This window comes from Nannospalax galili, unplaced genomic scaffold (assembly GCF_000622305.1).
Source record: "Nannospalax galili isolate Female #2095 unplaced genomic scaffold, S.galili_v1.0 scaffold441, whole genome shotgun sequence".
Taxonomy (NCBI): Eukaryota; Metazoa; Chordata; class Mammalia; order Rodentia; family Spalacidae; genus Nannospalax; species Nannospalax galili.
Window position 1 is genome coordinate 2,485,447 of NW_008348089.1, and position 6,396 is coordinate 2,491,842.

A 6,396-nucleotide genomic window follows, 5' to 3' on the forward strand; every position below is an offset into this window, starting at 1 on the left:
CTCTATGCACAGATATGCATACACAGATAAGTAAACAACAAAAATGAGGCACATTTACACAATGGAATTTTAAGTTTGCAGAAAAATGGATAGACATTGAAAATATTATATTAGCCTAGGTAATCCAAACTCAGAAAGTTGAATACTCTATGTTAGCTCTTATACATGGATCATAGCTTCTAATTTTTATACGTGTTTATGTGGGAATGATTATGAATCAAGGTCAGGAAGCTAGGGAACAGCTCATTAGAAGAGAAGGCTTGAAGGAGGGAGACTGGTGAGGGCACCAATAAATAGAATGTGGAAGTGGGAACTGGAACACTGAAGCCAGAAGAATACAAACGGGGAGAGGGCTGGGGATGGGCAAGACCAGCATCTGGTGGGTCAGGATTGTCCAAAACTAGGTATGTGTAAAACAGCCATTAGAAAATTTGTTGCTTTTTACTCTAATTTAAAAAAAGAATCAGTGAAATAGAGTAGGTTAAAGATAAAAAAAAAAAGATGGACAGGTCTTTAGCCAAAGTAAACCAAAAGAAAGAGAAAACTCAAATTAGTGAAATAAGAAATGAAAAGGGAAACATTACAGCAATTTCATTACCAGTGAAATTCAGAAAATCATTCAGTCTACTTGAAAAACCAGTACTGAGGCTGGAGAGATGACTCAGCAGTTAAGACTATTTGTCACTCTTCCAGAGGACCTGAGTTCCAGGAGCCTGTAATCTGGCTCCTGCAGTATCCAACACCTCTGGCCTCCTTGGGCACTGCAGTCTCACACACATACCCACATTCAGACACATAATTAAAATTTTTTAAATCCTTTTTAATACTCCAATATTTAAATAAATTAAAAGGCACATGCCCACATTCAGACACATAATTTAAAATTTTAAATCCAATATTTAAATAAGTTGGAAAACCTAAAAGAAATAGAGGAGTTGTAGATGCCTATGACCTATCAAAATTAAAGCAAGATGAGATAAGCAACATAAACAACTTCTAACAGATCTATATGAAGCAACAAAACCAAATGGTCATTAAGAACTCCTGAGGATACATAGTCAGGGCCCAGACCCAGTCACTTCTAAATTCTACCAGATCTTTAAGAAAGAACTACCACTAATGCTTCTCAAACTTTGTCACAAACTAGAGAAGGAAGGAATACTATGAAAGATTTTTTTAATGAAGCCAGAATTACCTTTATGCAAAAACTAGATAAAGAAAACTCTAAAAGAAAATTAGAGATCAATCTCTTTAATGAGCACAGTTGCAAAACTCTCAATAAAATATCTGCAAATTTGGGCTGCAGAGCACTTTTCATGCAAATGAGGAATGAGTTTGGATCTCCAGGACCCACATTTATGTTGAGCAGGTTCATCAACAGCTTGCCTATAACTCCACCTTCAGGAGGAGAGCCCGGGAGCCCCAAAACAAGGTGGCTGGCAGGAACAGCTGAATCTGTGAGCTTCAGGTTCAGTCAACATGCTGCTTTGGCAAATAAAAAGTGGAGAGTAATCAAGAAAGGCACCCAGCATCAATCTCTGCCTGTCACACATTCACTCACATGTACGCCCACACACATACACACAGACACATACATACACTGTACACAAAAACCCAAATACTTGCAAAGTAAATTCAAGAACACATCAAGAAATCATTTGCCATGATCAAGTCAGCTTCATCCCAGAAATGTAGAGGTGGGCCAACATACGCGTATTTACAATGTAATACATCACACAAATGGACTCCCAGAGAGAAATCATCTGAACATCTCAATAAATGCAGAAAAGCCTTTTGACAAAATCCAACGTGACATGAAAAAAATCATGATAAGCCCCCTGAAGGGATTAGAAATGGAAAGAACCTCTCAGTATAAGAAAGGCTCTGTAGAAAATGACAACGCTGTAGCCAACATGACATAAAGTGGGAAAACCTCACAGCATTTTTATTAAAATCGGGAACAAGACAGAGTATCAGCTTTCTCAACTTTTACTCAGTGTAGCACTTGAAGTCTTAATTAGAGCAATAAGACAAGATAAGGAAATAAAAGGGACACAAAGTAGGAAAGCGAGTCAAATTATTCCTATTTGCAGATGATGTGATTCTACACAGAAGAGACCCTAATGAATCCAGTAACAGAAAATGGAGAGCTGGTGGGATTGGTGGGATGGCTCAGCAGGTAAAGGCACTTGCTGCCAAGGCTGAAAACCCGAGTTCAACCCCATAACTCAAGAGATGGAAAGAGAGAACTAACATCTGCAAGTTGTCCTCTGGCCTCCACACATGCAGCATGGCAAACACGAGCGAGCGAGCGAGAGAGAGAGAGAGAGAGAGAGAGAGAGGGAGGGAGGGGAAGGCAGAGGGAGAGGGAGAGGGAGAAGGAGAAGGAGGGGGGAGGGAAGAGAGAGAGAGAATGTAAAAAGACAGAAAACACGAAGCCGATAAACACTTTCATCAAATACATAGCATACAACATACAAAAACCAGTAGCCTTCTTATAAAACAAAAACAAATGTGCTGAGGAAGAAACCAAGGAGACTTCAGCACCCAAGAGCAGAACTAGGACGTGGGAGGAACAGGTGGGTAATGCTTTCCTGAGGCTCTAGCTGAGCACATCCTGAAGATGTGATGCAGGAGATGACTACGATGGAGACAAGAAGTCTGAGGCTGCAGCACAGACTCAAGAGCATCTTGTACAGGGAGATGCCAGAGGAGGAGAGCTTCAGCAGGCAGCCCTCACTGAAGAAGTTCAGGGTTTTGCTGAATTAGCAAAAGGAGAGACAGTGGTACTGAAGAACAAACAAACTGTTCTGAGGAATCAGCATCCTGACACTGAGGCCACAGAAAATGGAGAAGTCTGCAAATGTCAGCACACTGGTCATAAACCATAGAAGTCAGGAGGAACACCACATCTCCTGCCAGGCAGGGAGAATGTCTGAATCCCACAGCCTAAGGAGGGTTTGGTATGTTCACCAAGGACCTGGCTCGTAAGCATCACAGGCAGTGTCACAGATATGTCACATAAGCATCACAGGCACTGTCACAGATATGTCACATCAGTGAGTGACAGCTTGCTGATAAGAATCCTTGTGAGGAGGAAGTTTCCTGTTGGAATTTTCTTTAAGATTTTATATAAATGGGTGACAAGTATAAGAATACTTGATATCATTAATAATCAAGGAAATGAAATATAAATCAAAATCACAATGAAATCACCTCCAACCAATCAGTATGGCTACTCTAATAAATATTACATAGTTAAATACGTAACTGAAATTAGCCAGCATTGCTGGGCATGGTTATGCATGACTTTAATTTCAGTACATGAGAGGCAGAGGCAGGTGGATCTCTTGAGTCTGAGACCAGTCTGGTCTACATAATGAGTTTGAAGCTAGGACTGCCTAACCATACCTGTTTTAAAAAAAAAAAAAAAAAAAAAAAAAAATTTAAGAAAAGGGAACAAGAAAGGAAGAAAATAATTTATTTTTATTTTATGTGTATGGGTGTATTGCCTGCATGTATGTGAGCACACCTGTGTCATGCCCAGACGCGGAGGTCAGAAGAGGGTGACAGATTCCCCTGGAACTGGAGTTAAGGACGGTTTGTAGCCGCAATGTGGGTGCTGGGAATCAAACCCAGATCCTCTGCAAGAGCAGTCAGTGCTCTTAACCTCTGAGCCATCTCTCCAGCCCCGGAAGAAAATAATTTTTTAAAATGGCCAGTGTTGGTAAGAACACAGGGTGACCTTGCTGATTTCTTAGTGGGAACACGAATGGTAAAGCAACTATATGGATATGTTTTCTAACAAAAAAAATACATAATTTCTGCATGATGTAACCATTCTGCCTCTTGATCTTAATCTAAAAGAATTAAAATCAGGATCTCAGAGATTAACTTCAGCTGCACATAGTGGGGACAGCTTTAATCCCAGCACTCAGGAGGCTGAGATAGGAGAATTACAAATTTGAGGGCAAAGTTGCCTATTTAGCAAGAAGACTCTGTCTCAGAAAAAAAGAGATGGAAAAAACTTGCGTTCTATTTTCATAGCAGTATTAAACAATAAACAAGAGGTGAAAGTAAACAAAAGTCTAGCAACAACTAAGTGTGAAAACCCAGGTGCTAAAGTCCTATCATATCAGCATTAAGGGGAACAGAATTCAGTCATATGGTAGAACATAATTAATCTTATGAACATTCTTTTAAGTGAAGTAAAGCTGTCATAGATCATGAATGAATCATAATCTCATAAATGCAATATATCTTGATTACTCAAATAAATAGAAAGTTGAGTGGTCATTGACAAGGCACTGAGAGGACACCAGAAACAAGAATGATCATTTAATGAACACAGCTTCCGTTTTACAGTGTAAGTATGGTGATGGGAGGTACAAAAGTGAAGGTACTTCACCTTAACTACTCAGCAACGGTAAGATGGGAAGTTTTATGTTACGTGATTTTTACAGAAGTTCAGACAATCTTGTCTCCATACATTTTGAAAGCAAATGGATTTGTGGGTATCACTACGTGCTATCCAGTGGGTGCATTATGTATTTTACAATAAACTAATTAATGATTGCTTGTGAGGACTCCAGACATATACTGAGTCTACGTCAGATGACTTTATTGGTTTATAAGATTTTTTTTTTTTTTGGTCTTTTTGAGGCAGGGTCTCCCTGCAGCCCCAACTGGCCTGGAAATCGCTATGTAGACCAGGCTGGTCCAGATCTCATGGAGATCTGCCTGTCTCTGCCACCTAAGTGCTGGGACTACAGGCATGTTCCACCTCACCCAGCTTATGGTTTGTAAGAATTTTTAAATTCCCTTCCTGCTCTCTTCAATGACCCACCGTTCCTTCAAAAGTATATTGTTCAGTCTCCAAATATTTGTGTAGTTTCTGAGGTTTCTTTTACTGTTAATTTCTAGTTTTATTCCTCTGTGATCTGATAGGATGCAAACATTTATTTCATCTTTTTATATTTGAGGGAAGAACTCAGTGCTGGATAGTTTGTCATCTTGACACAAACTAGCATGGCCTGAGAAGCAGGAACCCCAACTGAGGAATTTCCTAGATCAGATTAGCCTGTGAGCTCATGTCTGTGGGGCATTTCTTGATTGTTAATTGATGTTGCAGGGCCCAGCCCACTGTGGGCAGTGTCATTTCTGGGCAGGTAGGCCAGGGCAATATAAAAAAGTAGCTGAGCAAGCCAGGGGAAGCAAGCCAGTGAGCAAGTGTCCTTCTGTGTCTCTGCTTCGGTTTCGGCCTCCAGGTTTCTGCTTGAGTTACTGCCCTGACTTCCCTCAGTGACAGACTGCTACCCGGAAATGTAGCTTACTTCCCCCAAGTTGTTTGGTCATGGTGTTTATCACAGCAACAGAAATCCAAACAAGGACACACTCCAAGATACAGGCACAAGCAATGACTTTTTAAGTATAATTCCAGTAGCCCAGGAAATAGTCAAAACTGACAAACGAGATTGCATCGAAATAAAAATTTTCTGCATATCAGAACCTGAGAGGGTGGGTTTGGACCTCCATGGGGGTAGCAGCTGGGATCTTCTCAGACCACCAGTGAGTGCCAGGTTCTGGCCTCCCTCTGGCCTCCAACTACCAGAAGGCCTGAAACCCAGGGACAGCCTGACAGCCCCTGATCCTGCTTCCACGTGGTGGTGAGAGCTTCCTGTAATTGTGCCATACCATCCCCCTACCTGGGATTTTGTGAGGCCCCTCCCAAGGCCCCAGAGCAGATCTCACTTTGGTAGGCTAAGGTTGAGATCCTGGCAGACAGACTGACAGGGTGGGTTCAGACCTCCCTTGGAGTAGCAGCTGAGAGCTTAGCAGACCACCAGAGAGTGCTGGGTTCTGCCCTCCAATGACCAGAGGGCCTGAGAACCCAGGAGACAGCCTTACAGCCCCTGGATCCTGCCTACACATGGTGGTGAGAGCTTCCTGTAATTGCACCATACCATCCATCTACCTGGGATTTTGTGAGGGCCCTCCCAGGACCCCAGGGCAGATCAGCCTTTGGTAGGCTAAGACTGGGATCTCACCAGACCTCCAGAGAGTGCCAAGTTCTGGCCCCCTTCTGGCCTCCCTCTGGCATAGGGTTGACAACGCACCGGACTGCCTGAAAGAGCCTGGATCCTGCCCCCACATGGTGAAGGAAGCTTAAGTGTACCTGACTAGAACCTGAATTGGGCTTCTGTGGTTACCCCTGAATAGCTGATCTGAAGCAATTAGTTCCCTCCAAAATAAACCTGAGAGAACCTAAACCCTGTAACAATCAGCTTTACATAACCAGTAAAGAAAGGATCTAGGCACCTGGATAATACAAACAGAGCATACTTCAAATTAATTCTCATATCAGAATCATAAACAACAAAAGAAATTCACATGCCA